This window comes from Schistocerca piceifrons, unplaced genomic scaffold (genome assembly GCF_021461385.2).
Source record: "Schistocerca piceifrons isolate TAMUIC-IGC-003096 unplaced genomic scaffold, iqSchPice1.1 HiC_scaffold_587, whole genome shotgun sequence".
Taxonomy (NCBI): Eukaryota; Metazoa; Arthropoda; class Insecta; order Orthoptera; family Acrididae; genus Schistocerca; species Schistocerca piceifrons.
This window is the reverse complement of record NW_025728829.1, coordinates 25,451-34,345: the sequence shown is the minus strand read 5'-3', so window position 1 is coordinate 34,345 and position 8,895 is coordinate 25,451. Positions and strand designations below refer to the sequence as shown.

General features: G+C 55.0%; 20 non-coding genes across 20 annotated transcripts; 4 read left to right on the top strand and 16 right to left on the bottom strand.

Annotated features, from left to right (window-relative positions):
* Nucleotides 1-483: 483 nt before the first annotated feature.
* Trnai-aau lies at nucleotides 484-557 on the bottom strand. The gene has a single exon. It is a non-coding gene; the product is annotated as a tRNA-Ile (tRNA).
* Nucleotides 558-755: 198 nt separating this feature from the next.
* Trnae-uuc lies at nucleotides 756-827 on the bottom strand. Its single transcript has one exon. It is a non-coding gene; the product is annotated as a tRNA-Glu (tRNA).
* A 305-nt stretch (nucleotides 828-1,132) lies between these two features.
* Nucleotides 1,133-1,205, bottom strand: Trnam-cau. Its single transcript has one exon. It is a non-coding gene; the product is annotated as a tRNA-Met (tRNA).
* Nucleotides 1,206-1,586: 381 nt separating this feature from the next.
* Nucleotides 1,587-1,657, bottom strand: Trnag-gcc. Its single transcript has one exon. It is a non-coding gene; the product is annotated as a tRNA-Gly (tRNA).
* Nucleotides 1,658-1,982: 325 nt separating this feature from the next.
* Trnag-ucc lies at nucleotides 1,983-2,054 on the top strand. Its single transcript has one exon. It is a non-coding gene; the product is annotated as a tRNA-Gly (tRNA).
* Nucleotides 2,055-2,652: 598 nt separating this feature from the next.
* Nucleotides 2,653-2,726, bottom strand: Trnai-aau. The gene has a single exon. It is a non-coding gene; the product is annotated as a tRNA-Ile (tRNA).
* Nucleotides 2,727-2,924: 198 nt separating this feature from the next.
* On the bottom strand, nucleotides 2,925-2,996 carry Trnae-uuc. The gene has a single exon. It is a non-coding gene; the product is annotated as a tRNA-Glu (tRNA).
* Nucleotides 2,997-3,301: 305 nt separating this feature from the next.
* On the bottom strand, nucleotides 3,302-3,374 carry Trnam-cau. Its single transcript has one exon. It is a non-coding gene; the product is annotated as a tRNA-Met (tRNA).
* A 380-nt stretch (nucleotides 3,375-3,754) lies between these two features.
* Trnag-gcc lies at nucleotides 3,755-3,825 on the bottom strand. The gene has a single exon. It is a non-coding gene; the product is annotated as a tRNA-Gly (tRNA).
* A 325-nt stretch (nucleotides 3,826-4,150) lies between these two features.
* Nucleotides 4,151-4,222, top strand: Trnag-ucc. Its single transcript has one exon. It is a non-coding gene; the product is annotated as a tRNA-Gly (tRNA).
* Nucleotides 4,223-4,820: 598 nt separating this feature from the next.
* On the bottom strand, nucleotides 4,821-4,894 carry Trnai-aau. The gene has a single exon. It is a non-coding gene; the product is annotated as a tRNA-Ile (tRNA).
* Nucleotides 4,895-5,092: 198 nt separating this feature from the next.
* Nucleotides 5,093-5,164, bottom strand: Trnae-uuc. Its single transcript has one exon. It is a non-coding gene; the product is annotated as a tRNA-Glu (tRNA).
* A 305-nt stretch (nucleotides 5,165-5,469) lies between these two features.
* Nucleotides 5,470-5,542, bottom strand: Trnam-cau. The gene has a single exon. It is a non-coding gene; the product is annotated as a tRNA-Met (tRNA).
* A 380-nt stretch (nucleotides 5,543-5,922) lies between these two features.
* Trnag-gcc lies at nucleotides 5,923-5,993 on the bottom strand. Its single transcript has one exon. It is a non-coding gene; the product is annotated as a tRNA-Gly (tRNA).
* A 325-nt stretch (nucleotides 5,994-6,318) lies between these two features.
* Trnag-ucc lies at nucleotides 6,319-6,390 on the top strand. The gene has a single exon. It is a non-coding gene; the product is annotated as a tRNA-Gly (tRNA).
* Nucleotides 6,391-6,988: 598 nt separating this feature from the next.
* On the bottom strand, nucleotides 6,989-7,062 carry Trnai-aau. Its single transcript has one exon. It is a non-coding gene; the product is annotated as a tRNA-Ile (tRNA).
* Nucleotides 7,063-7,260: 198 nt separating this feature from the next.
* Nucleotides 7,261-7,332, bottom strand: Trnae-uuc. The gene has a single exon. It is a non-coding gene; the product is annotated as a tRNA-Glu (tRNA).
* A 305-nt stretch (nucleotides 7,333-7,637) lies between these two features.
* Nucleotides 7,638-7,710, bottom strand: Trnam-cau. Its single transcript has one exon. It is a non-coding gene; the product is annotated as a tRNA-Met (tRNA).
* Nucleotides 7,711-8,090: 380 nt separating this feature from the next.
* Trnag-gcc lies at nucleotides 8,091-8,161 on the bottom strand. Its single transcript has one exon. It is a non-coding gene; the product is annotated as a tRNA-Gly (tRNA).
* A 325-nt stretch (nucleotides 8,162-8,486) lies between these two features.
* On the top strand, nucleotides 8,487-8,558 carry Trnag-ucc. Its single transcript has one exon. It is a non-coding gene; the product is annotated as a tRNA-Gly (tRNA).
* Nucleotides 8,559-8,895: the final 337 nt, after the last annotated feature.

The window sequence follows — 8,895 nt, the reverse complement described above, 5'->3', positions numbered from 1 at the left end:
TTGCTCGGCTGACGCGAGAGCTGACGCTCTCAAATCGGCCTATATCAAAACGACAAGCACGAGAAACGACTGAGAGAGGTAAAGAGAGGTGAGGCTAGGCGATGGACACACAGCACGCCCCCTTCATTTCACGGTGGCGTCTCCCTGACCGAATCGGGCTGCAGCTCCGAAAACTAAGGAGAAACAAAAATAGGAAGTAAAACTGCCAATAGTACCCTGTGTTCCCATGCGCTCACCCGCCCAAGTACTGACAGGGGCCAAAGTGGTTGCGCATCGGCAATCGGACATTTTCTTTCATTTTCTCTTTATCGGTTGAGAACCAGTGTATTCAAGATATATGGCCATTGCCGAGTGAATGATGTAGCGCTTCCCGACGAGTCGGGTTCGGATCCTCTGTCAACTTCCACGCAGGGTGATGATCTTTTGGTCATCACACTCGCCAGCTGAAATCGGCGCTGCCTTTTCGTAGTAGTAAAAGAGCAGTGGCCCGTGGGGGGATCGAACCCACGACCTTCGCGTTATTAGCACGACGCTCTAACCAACTGAGCTAACGGGCCCCAGCAGATGCAGTTGCTCAGCCCTACGCTGGAAACTGGTGGCATGAAGCCGTACAACCATTTCTATGGTCGTCGTGCGTCTGCTTCCCTAGTCTATATTCTGCTGACGGTCACGAAACAGTAGCTATATTGCGAGCAGGACGGGAAACGGCCGCTCGGACAGCTCAAACTTGTCACGACTCGTGTGGAAAAATTCCGTTCCGGTACCGGGAATCGAACCCGGGCCTCCTGGGTGAAAACCAGGTATCCTAGCCACTAGACCACACCGGATGCGGCCGTTTCGTTCGACCGTTCGTACGGTCGCTTGTCGCATTTCGTGTCGAGTGCCGCGTCGGCGCCCTTCTCTCTTTGCGAGCATCTTTGCACAGACTGACTGGCAAGGCGCGCACCTCAAACGCCGCAGAGCAATGCTTTTGGCTTCATGCTCTGCTGGGAGAAGAGGAAAAGGGAAGCTGTAAGTAGCAATAACAGGAGGTAAACATTTTCCCGCTGAAGCGTTGAAAAGTTGTGGATAACAAACAAGAACTACGTTGGCGCCCTAGCAACAGCGCCACCATCAGTCACAGAAAATTAAATGCCCCGGGTGAGGATCGAACTCACGACCTTAAGATTATGAGACTTACGCGCTGCCTACTGCGCTACCGAGGCACGGGTGCACCACTGGTCCTGGAAACTGGGTAAATACCGTACCCAATATTAGACGTAGAGACACTGTACTTCCTGGGTAACGTGTTCTGTTGCTACACGCGCACTGCCGGCCCAGTTGATTGCGGTGTTGCTGCAGCTGTTGCAACGATAGGCAGCACTCCTTGTCGTTAAAGCTCAGTGCCTCGGAGGCACCTGGACACAGCAACTTGTGAGGCCAAGCCGACGCTAGTCTGCAGAACATCATGCGAGCGTCCTAGTGGGGACCGGCGAGTGCTGCGTTCTCGGTTCTTCTCAAGGGAATCCAGCTATATATTCTTGCGGATCGTGCATCTCAAGCGCGCAAGCCAACACGGCAGCATTATCGCGGGAAAAGCAAAATGATGCATCGGCCGGGAATCGAACCCGGGCCGCCCGCGTGGCAGGCGAGCATTCTACCACTGAACCACCGATGCTGGGGCCAGCGGCAACTTCACGCTGCTTCCCGAGCAGATGTCTCAAGGGAAAGTGGGACTGCCGTCAAGCGCCGTAGCATTCTGTGGAGAAGATGCTGCAGACGCTGAATCCTGCACTGCACTGCTTAAAAATGCCGCCAGAACGCGGTCCTCGCCGGCGCCGACTCTTGCCAAAGGATGCGAAATGTGCGCGGATACGCTGTCCGAATGCGTCTGGATGTGCTCCCCTAGCCTACCTCGAAATGCGCCTGCCAGGTACGATCACCTTCGGCCGCTGCCGACAGGCGGGAAGCCGACACAGCGCGGAGGCGGGGCGCTCGCTTGTGCGGTGGTGGTGTAATGGTCAGCATAGTTGCCTTCCAAGCAGTTGATCCGGGTTCGATTCCCGGCCACCGCAGCAGGCTTTTAATTTCGCGTATGAGTACTTTTGCCACGCGCTCTTAAATTATTGTTTTTCCGGCCTCCTACTCGCTGCATACCAGCCCTTAGTGTGTCTCGACTTGTCTCGACTTTGCTCGGCTGACGCGAGAGCTGACGCTCTCAAATCGGCCTATATCAAAACGACAAGCACGAGAAACGACTGAGAGAGGTAAAGAGAGGTGAGGCTAGGCGATGGACACACAGCACGCCCCCTTCATTTCACGGTGGCGTCTCCCTGACCGAATCGGGCTGCAGCTCCGAAAACTAAGGAGAAACAAAAATAGGAAGTAAAACTGCCAATAGTACCCTGTGTTCCCATGCGCTCACCCGCCCAAGTACTGACAGGGGCCAAAGTGGTTGCGCATCGGCAATCGGACATTTTCTTTCATTTTCTCTTTATCGGTTGAGAACCAGTGTATTCAAGATATTATGGCCATTGCCGAGTGAATGATGTAGCGCTTCCCGACGAGTCGGGTTCGGATCCTCTGTCAACTTCCACGCAGGGTGATGATCTTTTGGTCATCACACTCGCCAGCTGAAATCGGCGCTGCCTTTTCGTAGTAGTAAAAGAGCAGTGGCCCGTGGGGGGATCGAACCCACGACCTTCGCGTTATTAGCACGACGCTCTAACCAACTGAGCTAACGGGCCCCAGCAGATGCAGTTGCTCAGCCCTACGCTGGAAACTGGTGGCATGAAGCCGTACACCATTTCTATGGTCGTCGTGCGTCTGCTTCCCTAGTCTATATTCTGCTGACGGTCACGAAACAGTAGCTATATTGCGAGCAGGACGGGAAACGGCCGCTCGGACAGCTCAAACTTGTCACGACTCGTGTGGAAAAAATTCCGTTCCGGTACCGGGAATCGAACCCGGGCCTCCTGGGTGAAAGCCAGGTATCCTAGCCACTAGACCACACCGGATGCGGCCGTTTCGTTCGACCGTTCGTACGGTCGCTTGTCGCATTTCGTGTCGAGTGCCGCGTCGGCGCCCTTCTCTCTTTGCGAGCATCTTTGCACAGACTGACTGGCAAGGCGCGCACCTCAAACGCCGCAGAGCAATGCTTTTGGCTTCATGCTCTGCTGGGAGAAGAGGAAAAGGGAAGCTGTAAGTAGCAATAACAGGAGGTAAACATTTTCCCGCTGAAGCGTTGAAAAGTTGTGGATAACAAACAAGAACTACGTTGGCGCCCTAGCAACAGCGCCACCATCAGTCACAGAAAATTAAATGCCCCGGGTGAGGATCGAACTCACGACCTTAAGATTATGAGACTTACGCGCTGCCTACTGCGCTACCGAGGCACGGGTGCACCACTGGTCCTGGAAACTGGGTAAATACCGTACCCAATATTAGACGTAGAGACACTGTACTTCCTGGGTAACGTGTTCTGTTGCTACACGCGCACTGCCGGCCCAGTTGATTGCGGTGTTGCTGCAGCTGTTGCAACGATAGGCAGCACTCCTTGTCGTTAAAGCTCAGTGCCTCGGAGGCACCTGGACACAGCAACTTGTGAGGCCAAGCCGACGCTAGTCTGCAGAACATCATGCGAGCGTCCTAGTGGGGACCGGCGAGTGCTGCGTTCTCGGTTCTTCTCAAGGGAATCCAGCTATATATTCTTGCGGATCGTGCATCTCAAGCGCGCAAGCCACACGGCAGCATTATCGCGGGAAAAGCAAAATGATGCATCGGCCGGGAATCGAACCCGGGCCGCCCGCGTGGCAGGCGAGCATTCTACCACTGAACCACCGATGCTGGGGCCAGCGGCAACTTCACGCTGCTTCCCGAGCAGATGTCTCAAGGGAAAGTGGGACTGCCGTCAAGCGCCGTAGCATTCTGTGGAGAAGATGCTGCAGACGCTGAATCCTGCACTGCACTGCTTAAAAATGCCGCCAGAACGCGGTCCTCGCCGGCGCCGACTCTTGCCAAAGGATGCGAAATGTGCGCGGATACGCTGTCCGAATGCGTCTGGATGTGCTCCCCTAGCCTACCTCGAAATGCGCCTGCCAGGTACGATCACCTTCGGCCGCTGCCGACAGGCGGGAAGCCGACACAGCGCGGAGGCGGGGCGCTCGCTTGTGCGGTGGTGGTGTAATGGTCAGCATAGTTGCCTTCCAAGCAGTTGATCCGGGTTCGATTCCCGGCCACCGCAGCAGGCTTTTAATTTCGCGTATGAGTACTTTTGCCACGCGCTCTTAAATTATTGTTTTTCCGGCCTCCTACTCGCTGCATACCAGCCCTTAGTGTGTCTCGACTTGTCTCGACTTTGCTCGGCTGACGCGAGAGCTGACGCTCTCAAATCGGCCTATATCAAAACGACAAGCACGAGAAACGACTGAGAGAGGTAAAGAGAGGTGAGGCTAGGCGATGGACACACAGCACGCCCCCTTCATTTCACGGTGGCGTCTCCCTGACCGAATCGGGCTGCAGCTCCGAAAACTAAGGAGAAACAAAAATAGGAAGTAAAACTGCCAATAGTACCCTGTGTTCCCATGCGCTCACCCGCCCAAGTACTGACAGGGGCCAAAGTGGTTGCGCATCGGCAATCGGACATTTTCTTTCATTTTCTCTTTATCGGTTGAGAACCAGTGTATTCAAGATATTATGGCCATTGCCGAGTGAATGATGTAGCGCTTCCCGACGAGTCGGGTTCGGATCCTCTGTCAACTTCCACGCAGGGTGATGATCTTTTGGTCATCACACTCGCCAGCTGAAATCGGCGCTGCCTTTTCGTAGTAGTAAAAGAGCAGTGGCCCGTGGGGGGATCGAACCCACGACCTTCGCGTTATTAGCACGACGCTCTAACCAACTGAGCTAACGGGCCCCAGCAGATGCAGTTGCTCAGCCCTACGCTGGAAACTGGTGGCATGAAGCCGTACACCATTTCTATGGTCGTCGTGCGTCTGCTTCCCTAGTCTATATTCTGCTGACGGTCACGAAACAGTAGCTATATTGCGAGCAGGACGGGAAACGGCCGCTCGGACAGCTCAAACTTGTCACGACTCGTGTGGAAAAAATTCCGTTCCGGTACCGGGAATCGAACCCGGGCCTCCTGGGTGAAAGCCAGGTATCCTAGCCACTAGACCACACCGGATGCGGCCGTTTCGTTCGACCGTTCGTACGGTCGCTTGTCGCATTTCGTGTCGAGTGCCGCGTCGGCGCCCTTCTCTCTTTGCGAGCATCTTTGCACAGACTGACTGGCAAGGCGCGCACCTCAAACGCCGCAGAGCAATGCTTTTGGCTTCATGCTCTGCTGGGAGAAGAGGAAAAGGGAAGCTGTAAGTAGCAATAACAGGAGGTAAACATTTTCCCGCTGAAGCGTTGAAAAGTTGTGGATAACAAACAAGAACTACGTTGGCGCCCTAGCAACAGCGCCACCATCAGTCACAGAAAATTAAATGCCCCGGGTGAGGATCGAACTCACGACCTTAAGATTATGAGACTTACGCGCTGCCTACTGCGCTACCGAGGCACGGGTGCACCACTGGTCCTGGAAACTGGGTAAATACCGTACCCAATATTAGACGTAGAGACACTGTACTTCCTGGGTAACGTGTTCTGTTGCTACACGCGCACTGCCGGCCCAGTTGATTGCGGTGTTGCTGCAGCTGTTGCAACGATAGGCAGCACTCCTTGTCGTTAAAGCTCAGTGCCTCGGAGGCACCTGGACACAGCAACTTGTGAGGCCAAGCCGACGCTAGTCTGCAGAACATCATGCGAGCGTCCTAGTGGGGACCGGCGAGTGCTGCGTTCTCGGTTCTTCTCAAGGGAATCCAGCTATATATTCTTGCGGATCGTGCATCTCAAGCGCGCAAGCCACACGGCAGCATTATCGCGGGAAAAGCAAAATGATGCATCGGCCGGGAATCGAACCCGGGCCGCCCGCGTGGCAGGCGAGCATTCTACCACTGAACCACCGATGCTGGGGCCAGCGGCAACTTCACGCTGCTTCCCGAGCAGATGTCTCAAGGGAAAGTGGGACTGCCGTCAAGCGCCGTAGCATTCTGTGGAGAAGATGCTGCAGACGCTGAATCCTGCACTGCACTGCTTAAAAATGCCGCCAGAACGCGGTCCTCGCCGGCGCCGACTCTTGCCAAAGGATGCGAAATGTGCGCGGATACGCTGTCCGAATGCGTCTGGATGTGCTCCCCTAGCCTACCTCGAAATGCGCCTGCCAGGTACGATCACCTTCGGCCGCTGCCGACAGGCGGGAAGCCGACACAGCGCGGAGGCGGGGCGCTCGCTTGTGCGGTGGTGGTGTAATGGTCAGCATAGTTGCCTTCCAAGCAGTTGATCCGGGTTCGATTCCCGGCCACCGCAGCAGGCTTTTAATTTCGCGTATGAGTACTTTTGCCACGCGCTCTTAAATTATTGTTTTTCCGGCCTCCTACTCGCTGCATACCAGCCCTTAGTGTGTCTCGACTTGTCTCGACTTTGCTCGGCTGACGCGAGAGCTGACGCTCTCAAATCGGCCTATATCAAAACGACAAGCACGAGAAACGACTGAGAGAGGTAAAGAGAGGTGAGGCTAGGCGATGGACACACAGCACGCCCCCTTCATTTCACGGTGGCGTCTCCCTGACCGAATCGGGCTGCAGCTCCGAAAACTAAGGAGAAACAAAAATAGGAAGTAAAACTGCCAATAGTACCCTGTGTTCCCATGCGCTCACCCGCCCAAGTACTGACAGGGGCCAAAGTGGTTGCGCATCGGCAATCGGACATTTTCTTTCATTTTCTCTTTATCGGTTGAGAACCAGTGTATTCAAGATATTATGGCCATTGCCGAGTGAATGATGTAGCGCTTCCCGACGAGTCGGGTTCGGATCCTCTGTCAACTTCCACGCAGGGTGATGATCTTTTGGTCATCACACTCGCCAGCTGAAATCGGCGCTGCCTTTTCGTAGTAGTAAAAGAGCAGTGGCCCGTGGGGGGATCGAACCCACGACCTTCGCGTTATTAGCACGACGCTCTAACCAACTGAGCTAACGGGCCCCAGCAGATGCAGTTGCTCAGCCCTACGCTGGAAACTGGTGGCATGAAGCCGTACACCATTTCTATGGTCGTCGTGCGTCTGCTTCCCTAGTCTATATTCTGCTGACGGTCACGAAACAGTAGCTATATTGCGAGCAGGACGGGAAACGGCCGCTCGGACAGCTCAAACTTGTCACGACTCGTGTGGAAAAAATTCCGTTCCGGTACCGGGAATCGAACCCGGGCCTCCTGGGTGAAAGCCAGGTATCCTATCCACTAGACCACACCGGATGCGGCCGTTTCGTTCGACCGTTCGTACGGTCGCTTGTCGCATTTCGTGTCGAGTGCCGCGTCGGCGCCCTTCTCTCTTTGCGAGCATCTTTGCACAGACTGACTGGCAAGGCGCGCACCTCAAACGCCGCAGAGCAATGCTTTTGGCTTCATGCTCTGCTGGGAGAAGAGGAAAAGGGAAGCTGTAAGTAGCAATAACAGGAGGTAAACATTTTCCCGCTGAAGCGTTGAAAAGTTGTGGATAACAAACAAGAACTACGTTGGCGCCCTAGCAACAGCGCCACCATCAGTCACAGAAAATTAAATGCCCCGGGTGAGGATCGAACTCACGACCTTAAGATTATGAGACTTACGCGCTGCCTACTGCGCTACCGAGGCACGGGTGCACCACTGGTCCTGGAAACTGGGTAAATACCGTACCCAATATTAGACGTAGAGACACTGTACTTCCTGGGTAACGTGTTCTGTTGCTACACGCGCACTGCCGGCCCAGTTGATTGCGGTGTTGCTGCAGCTGTTGCAACGATAGGCAGCACTCCTTGTCGTTAAAGCTCAGTGCCTCGGAGGCACCTGGACACAGCAACTTGTGAGGCCAAGCCGACGCTAGTCTGCAGAACATCATGCGAGCGTCCTAGTGGGGACCGGCGAGTGCTGCGTTCTCGGTTCTTCTCAAGGGAATCCAGCTATATATTCTTGCGGATCGTGCATCTCAAGCGCGCAAGCCACACGGCAGCATTATCGCGGGAAAAGCAAAATGATGCATCGGCCGGGAATCGAACCCGGGCCGCCCGCGTGGCAGGCGAGCATTCTACCACTGAACCACCGATGCTGGGGCCAGCGGCAACTTCACGCTGCTTCCCGAGCAGATGTCTCAAGGGAAAGTGGGACTGCCGTCAAGCGCCGTAGCATTCTGTGGAGAAGATGCTGCAGACGCTGAATCCTGCACTGCACTGCTTAAAAATGCCGCCAGAACGCGGTCCTCGCCGGCGCCGACTCTTGCCAAAGGATGCGAAATGTGCGCGGATACGCTGTCCGAATGCGTCTGGATGTGCTCCCCTAGCCTACCTCGAAATGCGCCTGCCAGGTACGATCACCTTCGGCCGCTGCCGACAGGCGGGAAGCCGACACAGCGCGGAGGCGGGGCGCTCGCTTGTGCGGTGGTGGTGTAATGGTCAGCATAGTTGCCTTCCAAGCAGTTGATCCGGGTTCGATTCCCGGCCACCGCAGCAGGCTTTTAATTTCGCGTATGAGTACTTTTGCCACGCGCTCTTAAATTATTGTTTTTCCGGCCTCCTACTCGCTGCATACCAGCCCTTAGTGTGTCTCGACTTGTCTCGACTTTGCTCGGCTGACGCGAGAGCTGACGCTCTCAAATCGGCCTATATCAAAACGACAAGCACGAGAAACGACTGAGAGAGGTAAAGAGAGGTGAGGCTAGGCGATGGACACACAGCACGCCCCCTTCATTTCACGGTGGCGTCTCCCTGACCGAATCGGGCTGCAGCTCCGAAAACTAAGGAGAAACAAAAATAGGAAGTAAAACTGCCAATAGTACCCTGTGTT